The following is a 20,558-nucleotide window of genomic DNA, read 5'->3' on the forward strand; positions in this document are numbered from 1 at the left end:
TGTATGTTTCTGAGAACTGAACCCAGATCATTCCCTACCAGAGCAGTCCATACTCTTAACCCATAAGTCACCTCCCTAGCCCAGCAATACTTTCAATAAAATACTTCAGCAGGCATCTTATCTAACTAATGTACATTTAATTCAATTTGCTTTTTAATCTCATTTAAATATTTTATTAGCAATAATTACAATAATGGTTTCATTCTGACTTTTTCATAATGCATATAATATATTCAATCACATTCTTCCCTGTTGCCCTCTCCCACCCACCCCCCACATATTAACTTCTTTCCACCTCCCAACTCTACCCTGCTATAAATACCTGCCATCTTTCGACCCTCTGCCTTGCATAGGGGTATAAAGATGAAGGGAGTAACCCTCATGCATAGCAAATGAAACTGGCTATGGTATGGAACCACATGACAGAATGGGTCATACGCCCAGGTCACTGACTCATGAGTTACAATAGTTGTCAGTAGGAGGTGAAGTATGCAAGTCTTAGCCTGGGCTGTTTGGAGCATCATTATCAATAACATGATGCAAAGATAAAAGACATGTCATCATATTTACAAGTCCTAAAGGCATAGAAGGAGGCAACACAGCAGATGGCAGCCAGAGGCAGAATATCCCTAATGTGCTGCAGCATTGTGCGACCCAGACAGCAAGCTGCAGTCCAGCTACAAGTACAGGATCCCATGCAGGGGGAGAGGCCTGGATGGAGACAGTGGGAAGGTATGGTCTGCAGCAAGGGGCCATGAAAGCAAGCAGCTTCTCCTCACGGGTAGGCACAGCTGTTCAGGTCTCACCTGGGCAGGGCTGAGGCTGGGAGCTGCCGCTGGTCTTCCAGTTGGGCAAGCTGAAGTCACACACAGGACTTTATAACCTGAAGAATGTTGAGAAGTGAGATGAGACAAGAACAGAGAAGGGACAAATGGATGGGGTTGTGACCTGTGAAAGTAAGGCTCAGAGCAGTTATCTGACCACAAGGCTAGGTTAGACCACACCACAGCCAGCTTAAGACAACTTGAAGAAAGAGGACTTATTCACACGCAGCGGCTGCTTCATGACCACTTGCTTCCGTGCTATGGACTTAGGGTGAGGCAGAGCCTTTTAAGACAGAGGAAGCTTGTGGCAAATGAGTCAGCTTACTCATGGGGGCCAGGATATGGAAAGAGAACATCTTCCACTTGGGCTCAATCTGGGCCCCAGCCTGTTGAGTGGAGCACTGCACATCCCAAGAGGGTCTTCCCACTTCAGTTTCCATCAGTACCCAGGCTGTGCTCACCTATCTACTGTGTATGTCTCATCCCATGTGACAGTCATGACGAACTGTCATGCTACAGAAATTACACATTAGATCTGCCCACATTCAGTGTGCTCAGAACTTCAGTGGGCAAAATCAACAGACACAAGGCCTGTTTGTCAGTAAGGTGTTGAGTATCACACATGTAATCAATAGAATGTAGTCCTCCTTAAAATGAAAGCAGAGTAGCTTCTGTTCCTCAGATCTCAGAAAACAACACTCAAGGAGCAATTCGTTCTGACTCCATATGGCCGAATAAGTCAGAGGGAAACAGCACAGCCCTGGGACTCACTTCTTACACGCGTTCACGCGACCGGCCAGGAAAGACGCAACAAACCGGAATCTTCTGCGGCAAAAGCTTTATTGCTTACATCTTTAGGAGCCAGAGAGCAAGAGCAAGAGCAAGAAAGCAAGAAAAAGAACAAGAACAAGAAAGCAAGAGAGAGAGAACAAGAAAGCAAGAGAGAGAAAAAGCAAGAACAAGAGAGAGAAAAAGCAAGAACAAGAGAGAGAAAAAGAATGGCAAAACCCCGTCCCTTTTAAGGAGAATTATCCTCCGCCTAGGACGTATTACTCCCTGATTGGCTGCAGCCCATCGGCCCAGTTGTCATCACGAGAAAGGCAGAACACATGGCGGGAAAACTGCCCCTGCACGTGTGCAGATTATGTTTACCACTTAGAACACAGCTGTCAGCGCCATCTTGTAATGGCAAATGTGAGGGCGGCTCCCAACACTCACTGGTCAAATCAGAGAGTTGTAGGCCAGTGAGAGACCCTCTCTCAAAAAACGGTAGGTAGCATCTTCAAATAGATGCTGATATCCAAGGTGATCCTCTGGTCTCCAAATAAGCATGCACACACATACCCACACATGCACACATGCAATGCACACACTTCTACACACATACAACACACAAATACACATACACATATGCAACCCTATTGCAACTCCATGCACACACACACACACACAAATACACACGCTTGTATTATCACACATGCACTGGTATACACATTCATACCCACACATAACTACAAATGCTACAAACAACATCCTTTTAAATCATCAACAACATTGATGCTGTTGAAAATTCACCCACTTGATAAAGACGGAAGAAAAATTAGAGTGTAAGGCACTTCTTCGTCCTATGGAACATTACCACTTAAGAGCTGAGATATCTGCTCAGACATTCAGCCGTACATGGGAATGCTAGTCAGCAACACAAAAGAATGAACTAGTATTGTCCACTAAAATATGAATGAGTTTTGATGCAATCATGTGGAGGCAAACAAAGCCAACAACAGAGAGCACGTCTTACTCGCCCACTTACACATCATTCCAGAACATATGGCATCCTTGTCATGGCAGCAACAAGCTGAACATCAGTGTCCTGGAGAAGAGCTGTGAAGAGGCAGAGAGAAGGGGATAGTGAGAAGGCAAGATGGAGCTTTCAGGGTGAAGGAACAGTCATAGCCCTTGGAGTTGCTGGATTTGGGGGTGTGTATAGATGACACACCTCTCAAGTGTGCGTCTGAAATATGTGCACTTTATGTACTCAGCCTGACTTCAGTAAAGTGATGAAAACTTAAATCTGGTTTTTTGGTTTTTTTCTTTTCTTCTCAAAGAATAGATTCTTTGAGATTTGGATTTTCATTGGATTTTTATATGTTGACTACTTGAATATTTCCCCAAATCCATGAAATATTTTACCACATTGGTTTTATAGCCGCATATCCCTAAATCAGAGCTGTCCACATGAATCGGGAGCAGGTTTTCACATGTCAGTTCACACCCCTGAATCTAAAGCCCTCATCCAAGATGTCTCCCATGGCCTGATTTTTCAGAACAAAATCAAGTCCTTAATATTTCACACCTGCACCTAGTGAATCACTCAACTGTTGTCTTCTTTTGCTGTCAAGGAGACAAAATTCAGCATTGGTCAACACATTTTCCATGTTTAGGCATCTCTCCTAGGGCTGAAGTGTTTTCTAATTTTACTCCTGTAACCCAGCTCATTTATTTCTTTTTCTCCTCAAACAGATCCTCCACTAATCAAAGAGCAGCACTGCTAAATGGATCCAGTCCTGATCCACATCCCACTGCCTTCCAGAAGGGGAGGAAAAATGAGACCGTACTGCCAGCCACCTGTTCCCCCAGAGCCCAGCACGTGCTTCCAGATCTGCTTTCCAGCAGAAGGCACGGTGAGTGAGAGGAATGGCGAGCCACAGACTGCATGCAAATGGCTGGATGCAGAGGGCATAGGTCTACAAGACTGCAATGAGCTTAGAACAGGCGTGCTCTCAGTGGGGTAGAGAAGCAGCGCACCCTTAGGGAGAAAGCACATACACTTAGCATCTAACTCACTCCCTTTGGCAGGAGGATTTCCTCCACTACCTGCACAGGTGCTGAGCACAGCCCCAGACTGACTGTTTCCTCTCACACAGAGGGCAGCAGGTGTGTCTACAGGACTCTCTGGCAGAGAGCACTGGCTGTAAACTTCTTCCCCATCTACGGTATAGCCAGCAAGCATCAGGAGCAACAGTAGAGCCATGAAGTTACCTGAATCACTCTTGAATGTTTGAGAAGATGTCTAATTGATTAAGTGATCTCCAAATGTTAATTGACATATCAATGAAGCAAATTAGACTTGAGTCAAATATCTTTAGCTGTGAAAATTCGTCTTTGAGAAATACTGACTGCATAATGCCCTGGCCTTTGGCCCCACACTCTGAATTCCATAATCAGAAAACAGTTGAGAATTCATATAAATGTGTGGCCATTGTAGTTTAGGCATTTAGCAATATCTTCAGGCACAAAGTAAATAAAAACATTAATAGAGTTTATAACAATGAAACATTAAACAGATCCTATTGTTAGTGATTTAAAAAAAAACAGTTACAGATTATCTTTTTTTATAAAATATGCAAGCATCCAAAACAACACAATGTGTGCTAAGAAATTTAATGATATGGAAACAAATGTAGCCTAGAATGTTAAGGATACAAAAGAAACTGAAGAATGCAACATTGTTGTGACTCAAAAAGGAAATAAGGTGTGTGTGTGGGGGGGGGGGCGTGGGGCAGGGAGTCAGCAAGGGTGCAGTTTATGGCTAACAGTAGCCACTGTCTCAACTACTATAAACCCAGTGCAGTATCGGAAAGCTGCCAAATGGACTCCTCTGTGGTGGCCTCCAGAGACTCATGTGTTTAAACGTTTAGCCCATAGTGAGGGGCGTTTTTACTCGGTGTGGCCTTGTAGAGGATGTATGTCAATTGTGGAGGTGGACTCTGAGGTCTCAACTGCTCCAAGGTGGTCTAGTGTAGCATCTGGTCTCCTGCTGCCTGCAGATCAAGATGTAGAAGTCTCAGCTCCTCCAGCACCATGTCCGCTTGCACATCACCAATGTTTCCTGTGGTGATGATAACGAATTAAACCTCTGACACCGTAAGCCAGCTCAAAGTAAATGTTTTCTTTTGTAAGAGTTGCCTTGGTCTGATGTCTCTGCACAGCAATAAAACCCTAAGACACCCTCATAGCGGGAGGCCAGGGTCCTTCTTTCTACCTTTTCTTGTGCATTTTTTGCAGTAACTGTATAATACATTTGTTCACTGTGACAATATACCACACAGAAGTATCTTAAGGGAAGAAAGGTTTGGGTTTGCTTCTTATAAGGAGATACATTCTGGAAAGCTCAACCAACTCAGAAGCCAAGCCAGACTAACTATCTGGTCTGTCCCTATAGCTTGACATTTGGCTGCTAAATCCTGTGTATAAAACCCCCCACGGCTTCTAAGTAGCATCCCCATCTGGGAATCAAATGTTAGAAAACATGAGCCTATGGAGGTCATTTTACATCCAAGCCATCACATATTATCAACTGAAACAAAGTTATCTGGGAAACATAGGAAAGGGGCCCTCTGGTTTTTTTTGTTTTGTTTTGTTTTGTTTTCAAAATTAAACAAACAAGCAACCAACCAAACAAAAGCAGAATGAATTTTGCAGTCCACAAAGGAAAGAGAGAGATGCAGCAACCAAGCAAGGAGCAAGCATGGTGCAGCCTATGCATTGGCCACAAATTTAGTTAAATAGCAGGCATTTGAATCATTGTTGAGTGTTTGCTGATGGGCAAACTGAAAGACTCTGTCTGACTCTGCCATTCATTTGCCTGTGCAAACAGCCCTGCTGCAGAGGCATCTACAGGACCTCATTGGAAACAGAGGCTTCTGGGAAGAGTCTGGCTTTGAAAAAGATGCGTTAATACAAGTGTGGGGTAGGAGGAGGTGAAAGAGAGAGGCTACAAATGTCACCATTCATGTGCTGTCTTCAAATTTTGTAATTCAGCATATTTGGGGATGTTCTGAAGATAAATCGACACATGGTGGACCACTGGTTAGTGTGAGTTGAAACTGTGATGATCCGTTATGGAAGAAAACAGCATGTCAATATCTGGTGTCGCTTCCAACCCTCCTCACATGTCTTGTATTCACACATGATGCACCACCTAGGTACAAGATCACAGTGCCTTAGCGAGGTTGCTGGGGTCCTACTCCTACAAACACTGCTCTTGTCCCCTAAAACATCACCCCTGAAAGTAATGATTGGGTGCGTGAAATCGGAGGTCAAGTTATGAATTCTTTAAAAGTCCTTTTCTCAGTTCTCATGGCAGTCTCTCCTTCTACCTGTTTCCCTTTGTCACGGGTTCCCAGCTCCCATCCTGGCAACCTCCCTGCTCCCAATTCCTTTTGTCAAATGGGCTTGCTAACAGTAGGGTTGGACCATCTGATTGAAGCCCTATCTTTTCTGCGTTTCTGACTCACAGTGGAAAGTCTCACTTGCCAATGATTACATGGCTTTGGGTAAAATATTTGATTCTATTTACTCGTGACCAACTCCAAAAATTTACATGAAAGTTGTTTTGCCGTTTTTCTGAATAAACAATCATAATGATTAAGGAGATAAACTTGTTGCTCAAACCTGAGTCACTACAAAAAGGTAAAAAGCCACTGGGGCCTCCTGCACCCTTCAGTTACTGCCCCAGGTTGCAAACAAGCAGGTGGGCTAAGGCTGTGTTTTCAGACACACTGCCAGAGGACAGAGGTGGCACCACTCCTGTCCTGGGTCCTGTGGAAGTGCCTGCAGCGTGGCTGTTTGCACAGGCAAATGAATTTGCAAAATCAGTAGCAGCCTTTCGGTCTCTGCTGCCTTAGCTACAAATATCACCAGAGTCAGCAAACAAACAACTCTCTGAGGAGCCTTCCAGCAAGTTCTGCTCACATCTTTGGATTCCTTTGGGGAGAATTATACAAACATTGTTTACTCATCCATCCGTTAACTAAATCAATAAATATGTATTGAGCACCAACTGTGAGCAAGGCGCTGTGCTGAATGCTTGAAAACACACAATAGTGTGTAAAATACAGTTCTACTGTCTTGGGGTACACTGTAGAGCAATAAATTGAACATGACAGAGTTCACAGAACACTAGGAAAGGTAAATCTCACCTTAAGGAAATCCTCCTGACCTTCCAGAGAGCACAAGCTTCACCCTCGCAGGAGACTTCAACTTGCCTGACACTGCAGTTTCTGGGTCTGGAGCAAGCAGCAGGAAAAACTAGGGTGAGCTCCTGGGTGGTCTTCTGTCCCTAAGCAGTGGATACTCTCCTACATGCACAATAAGCATAAAAGTTTAAGAGTCATGGTCTGATTGTTGTGAAACTCTTCAGTAACCTCCCATTTCCTTTCAGAATTAAGAACAGAGCTGTCACTATGCCTCTGCCCTCAGGGAGATTCTGGTCCCTGCTGGCTTCTCCAGGTTCACGCCCCACAGATCTTTCCCTGGTTTATTCAGATGTAATCAGGATCCTTGCACCTTTGGTGTGTAGCCTACACTTCCTCATGATTCTTCTCAACACTGCTCTTCCCCACCTGAGATGCTCCGTCCATGACTTCATCAAGCTTCAAACACTGCCATCTCAAAGTCACTACAAGGGAAAGCTCGTCAAGGCACCAGACTGAATCCCATTATGTCTTCTTAACTCCTCCCACATTCTTGGGGTGGAAGCTCCTATTTTAGTTAGACATAAATATGCATAAATGAATTCTTGAAATGCTGGAAGCTTAAACAACAAGGCTCTACAGTGTTGCTGAAGGAGTGCAGAGCTGAGCAGAGCCAACTGGAACTTTAAAGGATCCAGGCTCCTTCTAGACTCTCAATTTAACCAAACATGACTTCCAATGAGCTGTTCATGGATCACAATGACCAACACAGCTCCAGCAGTCTAGATTAATTTTCAAGAGACACTGTAAAATACAGGGAGATGAGAGGGAGAGAGGAGAAGAGGGAGAGGGAGAGGAAAAGTGGGGGGGGGGGGTTAAGAAGTCATAACCAGGCTTTAGACTGCATCCAGTTCTTTCCAGGACTATGCCTGATGCTTCAATTTGCAAGTTATTGGCTAGAACTCATTCACACACCACACCTAGTGACAGGGAATTCTGGGAAATGTAGTCTGTGTTTTGTTGCTCGGTGAGGTGTTAATTTACCGTTTAGAGAGTTCACTGCAGAAGCATTTCATCTGAACTGTATGCTGCTCGTCATGAAGAGCTGTGGAAATTTGCTCACACTGTATTCCCTCAGGCCAAACCCCCAGCACACTGTAAATAATCTGAACCACCACGGGCGAAGGACTGGATGAACTGGATGCTTTAGGGGTGCACACAGACATTTATGATTAGAGGATGCAGTAATTTGGAAGGTCATGCCCCACATATATTAGAATAGTTGGTCCCCAGTTGATGAAACTGTTTGGAAAGGATTAGGAGCTGTGGTTTGGTTGGAGGAGATGTCACTGGCGGTGGGCTTTGAGGTGTAAAAAGACTCCCATCCCCATGCATTATTTGTCTCCTGCTTGTGGATCCAAATGTGATTTCTCAGCTGTTCCTGCTGCCATGCTTTTGCGCTGCCATCATGGACTCTCACCCTCTGAAATCATAAGCCTAATTAAACACACTTTAAAAATATGTTGTCTTGATCACAGTCATAACAATAAAAAAGTACCCCTTAAATTACGATTTGGACTGGAGGGAAAGAATTGGCTCATTTCCCTCATAAAAAATAAGACATATGGGGCTGCCAAGATGGCTCAGTAGGTCAAGGTGCTTGCCCCAAGCTGATGACCTGAGTTTAATCCCTGTGACTCATAGGGTTGCAAGAGGTAATTAACTCTCACCAGTTGCCTCTAGCTTCCACACATGCGCTGTGGTACACATGTCCCTCCCTACATATGCTCACTCAAACAATAAATGTGATTAATAAAATAATTTAAAATTTGGCTCACAGACGAAGCAATGAAAATAATTATACCTAAGGGGTAAAGCTGCAAAGAAGAGCAGAGACAGGAAGCAGGTGATGAGGACAGTTTGTTGACTTGGGGAGGGGTTGATACCTCCAACTTGGGCTTCAGAGCACTCTCTGAAGAGTATGTTCATGCTGGGACAAAGCCCCCGTCAGCTCGGTGGCTATTAGGGATCCTGATGACATCAACATAGGGCATCTTGTTCAATTCATCCCAAAATTCAGGCAAAGGTCACCTTAATGTGTGTAGGTCTTAGACAGATAAAATGTTCATATGGAAACAGCATCCCAACCTCCTAAGCTCAGCACAACTCATCTTTGTTTTTACTCTCTTCTCTCTGTCATCTGCTCACCCACGGCTTGGTGAGGTCCCTCCATGACTTTAGTTTTATAGTGATGGAGAGAACTTGGTGCTTCTTGCTGCTGTTTCTGCCCACTCTCTTTTCAGTATCCATGGCTTCTTGTTCTCATCAACACCTATTCTTTCACCTCCACCTGCAGATATCATGTTCTCTTATGCTTGGCTTTTATTAATTAATTTTGTTTTATTCCTTACTTCTTCCAACAGATGTCCTTTGCTATCACAGATGGAAAAACATCCAGGTGGAGTCTTGATCTGTTGCCTGTGCCCTGTCTTCACCTGTTCCCAGCTCTTGCACACAGGATTCTGTCTTCTCATTCCTAGGTGATATCCCTCTGCAGAAGCCACTGTGATGGTGACCACTCTTTCTGTGTGCTTTCTCACTATCCTGGACAATGGTCCCTCAATGGTGCTTTTCTCCATTGCTAGTATGTGGTGTTCACACTCTCTCCACATTGGCACCCAAACGCTGAATTGGATGGGAGTTCCTTCACTACCATTTGTAGGTTGTTGGTTTTGACAAATTCTCAAACATTTGACTTTGACAATTGCTAGATGCTGGGGTGAAAGTCTGTTAACTCAGAGAGGCACAGAAAGGACCTACCTGACCTTCCTCCATAGCCAATGTACCAAAGGGAAGTTCTCCTTTTCCATGACACTTAAAAAACCCTTTAAATGGAACATCCTTCCCTTCTACTTCCTGTTTGTCTCTCTATCCATCCTCCTGACATCCTCTTACTCTATGGTTTTTCCCTATGTTCACTCCCTCTCAACTGCTTGCTTGCTCCACCTCTTGACCTACGGTTGACTTTACTTAATCCTGTTTATAATCAGAAGAAAGCTCCTGGAGTAAAGGTGTGTGGTAAGGATGAGCCACACCACAACCAGAAACGGGTTTTTCCAGTAAATAACACAATCTGGAGGCTCACAGTGTGATCAAACCCCTGTAACAATGGGTTACTCATTTTTGCTCAGTGACTTTAAACACTATTTATCTATCCAAGATTTGGGTTGCTTTCTTTGCTCTAGAGATGACCTCTGACGTGAAAGAACCAAAAATCCAACTTTCTCCTGTCTGGCATCATGACTTGTCTGCCACACTCAGTGTGCCCAGTCTTCCTGGGAATTCCAGCCAGCAATGAGAATGAAACTTCCATTCACAGTCCATGCTCATGTCTTCCATCCTATTCATTAGCATTTTATAATAATGTCCCTGGGGTGCTTTAGGGAGGCAGCCTTTAAGTCTACCTTCAGTGTCTTCCAAACTGACATATGAGGCTGCTGAGGACAGAGGAACTTTGTACCTAAGTCTACCTACTACTTGACTGGTATGGAACCTGCATGTTAGGTCAATTGGTCATGACCTTTACCCTGACATTCAGTTCCTCCTCTCAGCAAAAGCTAATTTCAGCCTATGCCCTAACCACCCATATTTCCTCATTAAAGGAAGATAGCACCTACTCTGTCATCAAACTCAGAGCTGTAGGAAGTTCTTCAGAATATTTAAGGGCTGTCTTGGACAATAGGTTCTGTATCTGTAGAGTCAATAAACGATTCTATTTAGTGATATCTCAAGTCTTTAGGTTCTTTGGGAGGAGAAGACTTGCATAAAATAGATTCTCTCCAACCTGGGCTCCTCTCTCTCTCTACCCAGATAGAGAACTCCAGGGCTAGCACCTGCAACTCTCATCTTGAGCCTACAACTGTCATCTTGAGCCTACAAGCTTTCACACGGATGCTTCTTGATGTTTTCTAGGAAACTCCAAAAGTCAAAAGCTCATTTAATTTAGTTATCTTGCTTTACAAATTGTGCCTCTAAACAGCCAGTCTATTTTTAAATAGAATGGTATTAAGAATTATACTCTCCTCTGCCAGTATGCACTGACCTAAGAGATTTGCCCATCAGCAAAAGCAACAAAGAGCTGGCTCTAGCCTTCCTTGCCAAGTCAGCCAAAATAGTCCCAATTATTAAAGTTTTATTTATCAAATTGTTTCTGACCAAATACTGTGTTTTACTTAAGATACTCTTGTTTTGTACATTGAATAATAGCTGATATTGTCAATATTTAAAACAAATAAACAGAATGCATCATACGTAAAGGAACTGTCCCTTAGACACCTCATTCAGTCCTTGGATGCTGACTTTGACTTTCTTTAGAAAGCCTCTAGGTGATTGCTTCTTATGATGGAAACCAACAGGTGATTACAGTTACCTCAGCCTTCTTCAGAACTCTGGTCCATCCAGTTGTACAATTGCATTTAACTCTTGTTAATCTTGATATAAAAATTTCCTCATGTAACTTCATCTCTTAATGTTCCCCACAGAGTCGTACAGCTATTACCTCCTGGCTTAGGTTTTGTATCTTCTGCCAACTACTAAGTTTTATCATGGCCCCTTGGATGAACCCTCTTTTGAGTCACTGATGGATGCTTCTCTCCTTGCCCTCTGCCATCCTTGAAGGGGTTACTGAGAGAGCAACATCCCCCAAACCATGAACACAGTTCAGGTGACGTTTATAAGGGAACTGATGTACCATCAGCCATCCAACTCATCCTTCTTGCCAGTCTGAGCATTGATCGTGGGACTCAGACTACAAAGCTGGACTAAAGCCTTCTTTGCATCACTTAATCTCTGTCTCACCAGCTCAGCTCAGATCAGATCAGCTCACCCTACAACAGCTCCATTTGTTCCCAACACATCAGCAAAAAAATGTTTTAGATGGTGTGGAGAAACTCTGGCTAAAATGGACTTTCTTCCCTTTCACCCAGGCCAAATACAGTTTTTTACATCAGTCCTCTGTCTTCTCATGTCTCCTTCCTTTGATGATCTGTAGCTCCCTACAGCTTCTGCTAGGTCATTTGGTGCAGCAGTCCTAGCAATGAGACCAGCCACTGCCACCCAATCAACTCATGACATTTGGTTTCACATGACACCCAGAGCTGAGCCCTTTTCACAGTCACAGAAGAGTGCAGCAGACATGGGACAGGGAGGGTTGTGGCTTACCCTGGTGCTGTTTGTGTTCTAACATTAATTCTGCTTCCTCAAGAGGGGCTGCCCTGATGAGGAGTAGATCACTCACTACTCATCATGTAGATTTCATGTGAACCTTCTCCCCATTCTAACTGGCCAAATAAAGCCTGTGATTGGGCAGTGGAAGGAAAAGGAGGGGCTGGAAGTTTTAGAGAGTGGGGAAAGAGTAGGGAACTGAGGAGGAGGAGGAGATGGAGGAAGAGGAGGTGGAAGGAAGATGGAACAGAACCACATGGCCTGGAGAAGCCGCAGGTGGCAAGGGATCTCATAGCTGGGGAACAGAGAAGTATAGTGGTAAATCTGCCCAAACTAGGCGTGCAGCTTAACAAGATTGTAACTGAGTTGTGTGCTTTTGCATGGGCTTATTGGGATGGAGATTTACAGAAACACAGTTGCTTCCTGGTATTCCCTGTGAAGTAGGGGGCATGAGGACACAGAGGGCTGGAGAGATTTAATGCAGATCAAGATGGTTTTCATTTAGTGGTGCCATCTCAATATTCCTGCAGCCTTGGGTCCAGCAGCTGAGCGAGGGGGGAAACTGTTTTAATCTCCCGGCTTTAGCTGTGAGCTGGATTTCTTGGCAACATGCCTCTGAGATGATATTTTATGTTTCCAAACATACTTCGTTATTATGTTGGGCTAGATCCTGATGGCTTTCAGCTTGTTCCGCATCATCCTGGAATAGCGACTACGAAGTGGGCGTGTCTCATGTTTTCAGACCGGCTTCCTAATTCTCTATGAAGAATGTGTTCTGCCTGCCTTTAATCCCAGCACTCGGGCAGAGGTAGAGGGATCTCTAAGTTCAAGGTCAGCAATATCTACCTAGTGAGCTCCAGGCAAGGCAAGGAATACATCGTGAAACTCAGCCTCAGACAAGCAGAGTGTGTTCTGGAAGCTTTGCTTCTCTTGACTCAACAAGACTTGTTCCCTCCTTGGGCACCCATTTCCTTGTCTGCTGAGCCTGTAGGAAGCAGTGACTGTCAGTGACACAGGAGAAACGATTCTGACTGCCACCAAGCAAGTCATCGGAATCTCTGAGCCTCAGTTTCCTCTTTGGTGATGAAACATCTTATACTGCAGCCCCAGGGTCGCCTGGGGCACTGGAGCCCAATGCAAGAAGTGTGACTACGTTGAAGTTGCTTAGACAACAGCTTGTCACAGAGATTTCCATAAAGGGCTTGGTACGAATCTTTCCCACTCTCCGTACAGTGAGACAGGATCCATCCTAGGGCAGTGGCCGACAGTTTCACAGGCTTCACCCTGAGCCCATTTCTATCAGACCCCTGCTGGGCTGGCTCTGAATGTGTTGAGTCTTGGCACCACTGAGAGTCAGCAGACAAGCCTGGAGTCAGGTGACACAGGAAGGCTGATCCTCCAGTTGTAGAGACAAAGGACGACACTCTTTTGATAGGGACCACAGACACAATTGGAAAAGATCAGTGATTAATTTTTAAATACAACTTTGCTCTTAAACACACATTCTTTGACAATATTCATGCCACTTTCTCCCATAAAAACACCAGATAATCACCTTCTATTTTGGGGGTGGGTTCTTTTTTTCACTATCCTTTTTATCTATTAATGAATTATTCTTAGAAACATTGGGAATCTTTGAAAGTATAATTTCAGTAGCAGAGAAAAAAATCTGGCTATAATTTAAAATTCAAGAGCGGCTTATTTCTGCATTTCTGCTAGTACTCCCACTGCTGGGCCATGAGGACTCTGAGACCTGCATGGCTGCAAGATTGTCCCTTTGAAAAAGCTGCTGTGAACTTTCCTTTTCTGGACTCTTGTGTCTAGACCCTAGTCAGACTGTTGTTTAGGCTAAAAATTATACCGCACAGCTTCAACTTGCATATTACAAAATCAGGTCGAAGCTGTGGGTTACAGCAGATACCTCTCTGGCACATATCTCTCAATAACTTGTACATTAAAATGTCAGGTTTGCTTTGAGCACAGAGCTGATCAGAGACAGAAAGCCAGTATGAAGAAACAGACCACAGACTTGCTGGAAAATCTCACCTTGAAGCATTTGAAATACCAAATGTACGTGACACCTGCTGCTGAAGTCATTCTTACCTTTCCGTGTGTTTAGTGGCCATGAGGACAGACCTTTACCACGTGGTCCCTACTGTTTCTTACTCTATTTACTGGATTCTTTGTCTGTTTGTATTGATTTTCAGGACTTGCTCCAATCCTCCCTTGTAAATGGGACAGACACTATCTAACTTCACATACTTTCATATGCTTGTGCCAAGTAAACGGACAGCGACCCTGTGAGTTTTTTTAAATTTTCTTTTTACACCTGTTCTTATCTAATACAGATAAGAGGCAGGAACGGGGCATCTGGGCCATTCCTCTACCCAACTTCCGATAAGTCCAGCAGAAGCAGTCACACTGGCTGGGAACTGTCAGGTTCCTGCTTTCAGTACCCTAGATCAATAGACAGAACGCTGATTGGATAGTCTGCTTCTGACTGGTTTCTTTCTAAGATGGCTGCTGTAACTAGATTGAAGCTGCTGAGGCCCTGTTTTTTTATCTGGGCCAAGAGGGCCTCTGAGAAATAAATTAACCCTTCGTTTCTCTCTAACACCATTTGCATCTGAATGAAATTTGCAGTGAGAAAAGAGGAGTCCTTATTGAGCAGCCTCTGAGGATCTGGCTCGCTGCAGCTCACTGCGAAGAATACTTTCCCGGAAAGTGGCCCTGATCTCAAACCCACGTGGCTAACTGTTGAGAAAACCAAAGTGTGACCTTGAACTCTTCCAAGCCTTCCTTACACACACATATGAACGCATACACATGCACACACAGACACCACACACACACGTGTACATATTCACACAGACACACACCTGTGCACACACAAAGACACATACATACACACACAGACACACACCTTTGTACACTCATACACACTTGCACACAGACAAAGACCCACACATGCACATACATGCACACACACATGCACTCACGCACATGCACACAGAACATGTGGTGGCCCCATGTACTTGTACTTTGTGCATGCTTCAATTTACATGGAGATGCTGGACTACTCCTGAGCTGGTCCAAAAGGCTCAGGCGGCAGGGCCCTGCAGGGAGCTCTGAATGGCCTGGACAGGGCCCTGAATGCAGCCAATCTGTCCACTTCCTTCCTTAGTGCACTGTACTATGTGCAGGCAAGCGCCCTTGCCTTTCATAATGATCATATTCTAAACAAACAAATGTATCACGTCTCTCCAATCAATACGTCCTCAAGCTCATGGTCATCAAAGTTATGGAAATGTATTTTGTACATCTTCAATGTTCAGCTGAAAATCAATAAAAATCCATTATCTCGTATTTCAAGGGCTGTGCTTGAGCGAGATGGTAGAAATAAATCTCCCCAAGGGGGGGCGTCTTACACAGTTACTAATTATTGATATTTACTTCTTGTACCATTCCACCTGGTGGGCAATTACTGGTAATTAAATGTACAGCAGATATGCCTCAAAGGAAAAGAAATGTTAAAATTTGAAAACAAGACTTTGTGCTGATAGTGCTGGGTGTCTGGGTGAGTGTCAGGATTTTAAGAGAGAGATACCAGTTCGATATTTTTTGTCATTGTTTCTAAATATTGACTCATTTTTAAAATGTGTATCAAGGCATCAGATGAAGTAAAAAAAAACATGGAATGCATGAGAGCAATCTAAAATGATGCCCAGTTGAGACAAACAAGAAGTCAGAAAGAACCTTAGCTATCTAGAGAAGAACACTCAAAAGAACTCAGTAAATCCTGCTCTGTGACCCCATTGCCCAGGGAATCTGACTCAGAGAAAACTCTCTCCGCCCACCCAGGGGCCATCACCTACAAATGCATTATAGAGCAAGGTCTCAGGTGAGATGAGGTGTGTGCGTGTGTGCATGTATGTGTGTGTATATGTGTGTGTGCATGTGTGTATTTATATGTGTGTATGTGTGTGTGCATGTGAATGTATTTATATGTGTGCATATGTGTGTATGTGTGCATATGTGTGTGCATGTGTGTATGTATGTGTGTTTATGTTTATGTATGTGTGTATGTATGTATGTATGTATATGTGTATATGTGTGTGCATATATGTGTGTTTATGTGTGTGAATGTATGTGTGTGTGGTTTGTGCATGCATGGCTGCATTGAGGCCAGAGGTTAAACTTAAGTATCTTCTTTTGTTTTATTGAGATAAGGTCTCTCCCACTTACTCAGAGCTTGCCTGTTTCTCTTAGACTGGCTGGCCAGCAAACTTCAGGCATTTGCCTGTCTCTGCCTCACCAGTATTGGGGTTATAGGCATGCACAACCACAGCCATTTTGTTTGGTTATAGGCATGTGTAACTATCATACCTGTTGCGCCCACCTCGGCCGGCAAGGAAGACACAACACTGTCGGATTCTTCTCAACAGCCTTTATTGCAGGAATGCTTCGATGCTGCTACGGGGACCCCAGGCACCCAGGGAGGTCTGCTTATATGCACCCCAGCACAGGAGAAGGCTCCGTGGCCCCCTGGAATTGGTCAGTCTGCCGGCACCTAATTTGCATGCACCCGCTCGGGAGGGGTTGGCGCCAGATTCGGGCTTACACCTGCACTGATGTTGTTTATGACAACGGCACACCAGAAACCGGCGCCATCTTAGAGTTGGCTTCTTACACACACCCATTTACTTTTGGTTGTAGGCATGCACAGACACACTCAGTTTGGTTTTGTTTCTTTAAACTAGGTTCCAGAGACCAGACTTGGGTCCTCAAATAAGCTTGTTTCCCAAGAGCTTTACCTACTGACCCATCTCCCAGGCCCTTGGGGATGTGTTTTGCTGAAAGAAGCCCAACAGCCAGAATTAGGTCAAATGGTAAGGAAAGGCTGCACTGGGGCTCTGGCCTGAAGACCTCAATGCTTAGAAACTCCACACATCTCCTCGTATTTCCCATCTCCTATAACCTTGGGCACTGGTCCCTTTCAACACAGCCCAGGGCTTGTAAATAAAACCCAGGGAGAGGCGAGGAATATCCTGACGTCAAAATGACGAGCCACTTTCAGTCCCTCGAGCAATCCAAATCTGTCACATAGAGTCACAGCAGCTACCGATTCACTGCGATACTTGCTGATCTGTACATCAAGTACACATAGCACAGGGCTTAGCGACCCTGCAAGGGCAAATCCTAGCCTGCCTCCAAGATGAGGGGAAGAGAGCAGTAGCCAGAGGACATGGAGCCTGAGGCACTTAAGAGCAGCAGGTACCGACCGCACACATGTGACACTGTGGCCCCTGAAAACGGAGCTGAAGGCTGCCTGCATCATGGTGTAGTAAGTGTGTCACACACACACACATGTGAGGTGACACAAATCCCAGGAAACAGTAGTACATCCAGCTACGTCAGTGCACAACATGCAATAATGGTGACAAGAGGCTCGTATCAAAAGGGCCTTGGGTGTGAAGCAGTCAGCCTTGGGAGATGGGCAGTGTGTCTTGTGTCTCCTGTTCCTGATTCTTCTGTGTTAGTACACGGCATTCTCTTGGGTTGGGGAATTCTGCTATGGCTTCTAGGCCTTCAATCCACTGCCAATACCCTCTCCAGTACTAGCTAATATTCCATGATTGATTAACCTAAAACAAAATGAACACCGACGAGGATCAGGATAGAACCCTGAGCGGCTGTTCTTGAACCACGGTAGCTATGATCATTTCTCCACATGCGTGATGCTGTCACGGTGATAGAATTGCCCACATTACATGTTGCTGGGAATACAGTTTCTCCCTCAGGCGATACATATATTGATTTTAGAGAGAATCCTAACTTAGTTTTCCTTTTCAAGGGAGTCTTTTGGGGGTAAATGGTGGTAGATCTGGCTTTGAATAAGGGATAGAAACTTGATCTGATGGACCAAGGGCTGGAAATATTCTGGGAAGGAAGGATTGCAGGTTCAACATCAGGGAATGTTAGAAAAGTTGATTTCATTGACAGCTCAGAAGAGGATGTGAAATCTGCTGGCAAAACGGTCAATTTTATGTTTATCTCAGGGCCATATATGAAGCTGTTAAAAGATTCAAAACGGAGAAAGATATCCTTGGACTTGGGCATTAAAAGAGGAAAACCTCACTGGCCACCTGGAAAGGAGAGAGGGAGGGCTAGTGAGAGGAAGACGACTATTGCTAGGTACCCCATGACTAGGGTATCCGTGGGAGAGAGAGAGGTGAGATCAGGAAAAGCTATAAGGTCCTTACTGCATTCTGCACTGGCAGGAAACCCGTTGTGAATGCAGGACAGAAAGGAAGGTGTGAGCATACATCTGGATTCAGCCTGGAGAAGGGAGGGTATCTCCATCAAGCCTTTTTTGGATTCCCAAGGGAGGCTGGGCTGGGCTGTGCAGTAGACCAAGCCAGCTATAGACAGTGCTGACAAGGTGAGGAGTGACTTAGGTGTGACCGCTGCTTACTAGGGAGTAGGTATAATGTGCAAAGCCCAGAAGACACACCCAGAGAACTCAGAGCACCAGCCTACAGGGAAAGTGAGGCTCTAGAAAGAATTGGCAGAGAATCCCCATGAGCGCATAACACAGCTCGGGAGTATCAAGCAGGGCTACCTTCTCTCCACCTTCTCCTTATCCAATCTTTTTGCCAACCAATGAAAAGGAATTTTTATTATTATTTTTTAATTACACAGTATATTGTTGATACTAAAACTTGAAAGCAAAGAGCCTCATGCATAACAAAAATCATTTCCCTAGCATCCCAACTTGCCAAAATACCCACTTACCAACCTCTTCAAATAAAAGCCTCTATTTAACCCTAGAGCCATCTGGGAAAGGGCAGCCTAAGAAATAATTGCTTTGTACTTTGAGAGCAGTTGACTTCTCTATTTTCTTATGTGGAGATGTGGGCTTTACTTTGCAAGGAAAAAAATCATTTATTAGTTTGATGTTAAAGACAGAGAAATGATTAACATTTCTACAGAGCATAGATAATAGTTTCCTCTTGGAAGTAAATTATTTTATGATAGTTATGTTTCCATTGGATTAAAATGAATTCTCCTTAAATTACTCAACACCAGCTGATGTAACTTTAAATTTTTATAGGTCCAAGCTCAAAGGCAGCAACTTCTTAGCTCTATTAACAGTGATGTTTATCCATTCCAAACCCTTATCTGGAGGGATAATTTCTGAGCAACAGATGTGTCTTACAGTTTTTGCTAAGAGCCTATTGTGCGGAGACTGACACTGTGTTTGTTATCTGTTCGCCATGTCTCTCCCATTTCTAGAGACCTACCTAGATTTTATTTTCAACAGTGACCTTAGATTATGTATCAGGCATAGCATTAAGTGCTGAAGCTGACAAAACACAGACTGAAATAGACCCTTGGCCATTCTTGGCAGCCATGCACAGCTTGTGTTCAATACCAGGGGTCAAAGCCTCTGTCCTTTGCTCAACTTGACCCTGTGAGGACCAAGACAGAATGGTGACTGAGGGCAGGGACCACTTTTTCCATACACAGTCATGTCACCTCATTTCCCTGGGATGTCTTCCTTATGGACGTAAAGACTGCTGAGAGAGAGGCGAATGCTTTTCCTGAATGGCCAGTGAGCATTCTTTGCAAAACACAAAGCCTGATGCAGCACACTGGTACCCTCCTGACTCTGCTGTTACACACAGCTTCCTGCCCACTGGAGAGCTTGTTTAACCAGGGCAACATTCTGAACAGGGCCATGCACCATCTCTCGAAAGACCTATGCATATTTTTTTAAAAGTGTCTTGAAATGACAGTGAATGAAACAGGAAGCAGTTTCCCTGTACTGAGGGTCTGGCTCTGAGGAAGTTTGGTGTTAAAAATATGCACTGTTTTATACAAAGTAGCACATATCTTTAGGTCTCTGGTTAACTTCCATGAACACAGCACAGACCACGTGTCTCAAATTTGTGTCATCTTTAGACAAAGACAATTAATTGCCCTGGTCTATTAACAGAGGACCCTGACACCAACTGAAGCAATTACTGAAATTCAGGTAGACTGAAATTTGTTCTCGCTGTGTATAAGTGAACATGTGACACTCATTGTTCAAAGGCAGGTCCGTGCTGCCTTGAGCTTTGTAGTACATCACCAAAAAAGGGACCAACTTACTTTCCCCTGTGCTCTTTGCAAACCAAGATCTACACAAATTAAATGCATACAAACTCATGCTAATACCTTCAAGCAAGCAGATGTATGCAGAAAGAGCCAATAGATACGAGGACCATACAAGGAGCACTTCCTCTGGAGGGAACAACAGAGCCAGAGTCTCAACTCAGGGAGGCTGTGAAGGGTTTGTGCTTTAAAATGAGGAGCCATGTTGTTCTACAGTTTTCATGTTTGCCAAGTCCACGACTTGAAAATACACACCCTTCCCATGAGCGTTCATTCCCACGCATTGTTTTAAATGCAAGATCCAAGGCCACTGGGTTGTTGACAGCATCATTGTTTAGATTCTGAGTTTAGCGATTCTGCGTTTGAAACCTGACATCTG

General features: G+C 44.2%; 2 long non-coding RNA genes across 3 annotated transcripts in view; one reads left to right on the forward strand and one right to left on the reverse strand.

The window, feature by feature from the left end:
* Gm39129 overlaps positions 1–20,558 on the forward strand; it is a 31,986-nt gene that overhangs the window by 1,080 nt on the left and 10,348 nt on the right. Inside the window, exon 2 of the long non-coding RNA XR_870134.2 lies at positions 3,345–3,505. This is a non-coding gene — a long non-coding RNA (predicted gene, 39129). The remainder of the gene's footprint in view (positions 1–3,344; positions 3,506–20,558) is intronic.
* Positions 313–7,320, reverse strand: Gm32429. Of its 2 annotated transcripts, XR_870133.2 has the most exons (4): positions 7,229–7,320; positions 6,806–6,964; positions 2,635–2,705; positions 313–883 (listed from the first exon to the last, which is right to left on the reverse strand). It is a non-coding gene; the product is annotated as a predicted gene, 32429 (long non-coding RNA). The 2 variants fall into 2 exon arrangements; XR_378707.4 differs by lacking the exons at positions 313–883; positions 2,635–2,705 and adding an exon at positions 4,256–4,713.

The sequence above is a fragment of the Mus musculus genome, chromosome 8 (genome assembly GCF_000001635.26).
Source record: "Mus musculus strain C57BL/6J chromosome 8, GRCm38.p6 C57BL/6J".
Classification (NCBI taxonomy): domain Eukaryota; kingdom Metazoa; phylum Chordata; class Mammalia; order Rodentia; family Muridae; genus Mus; species Mus musculus.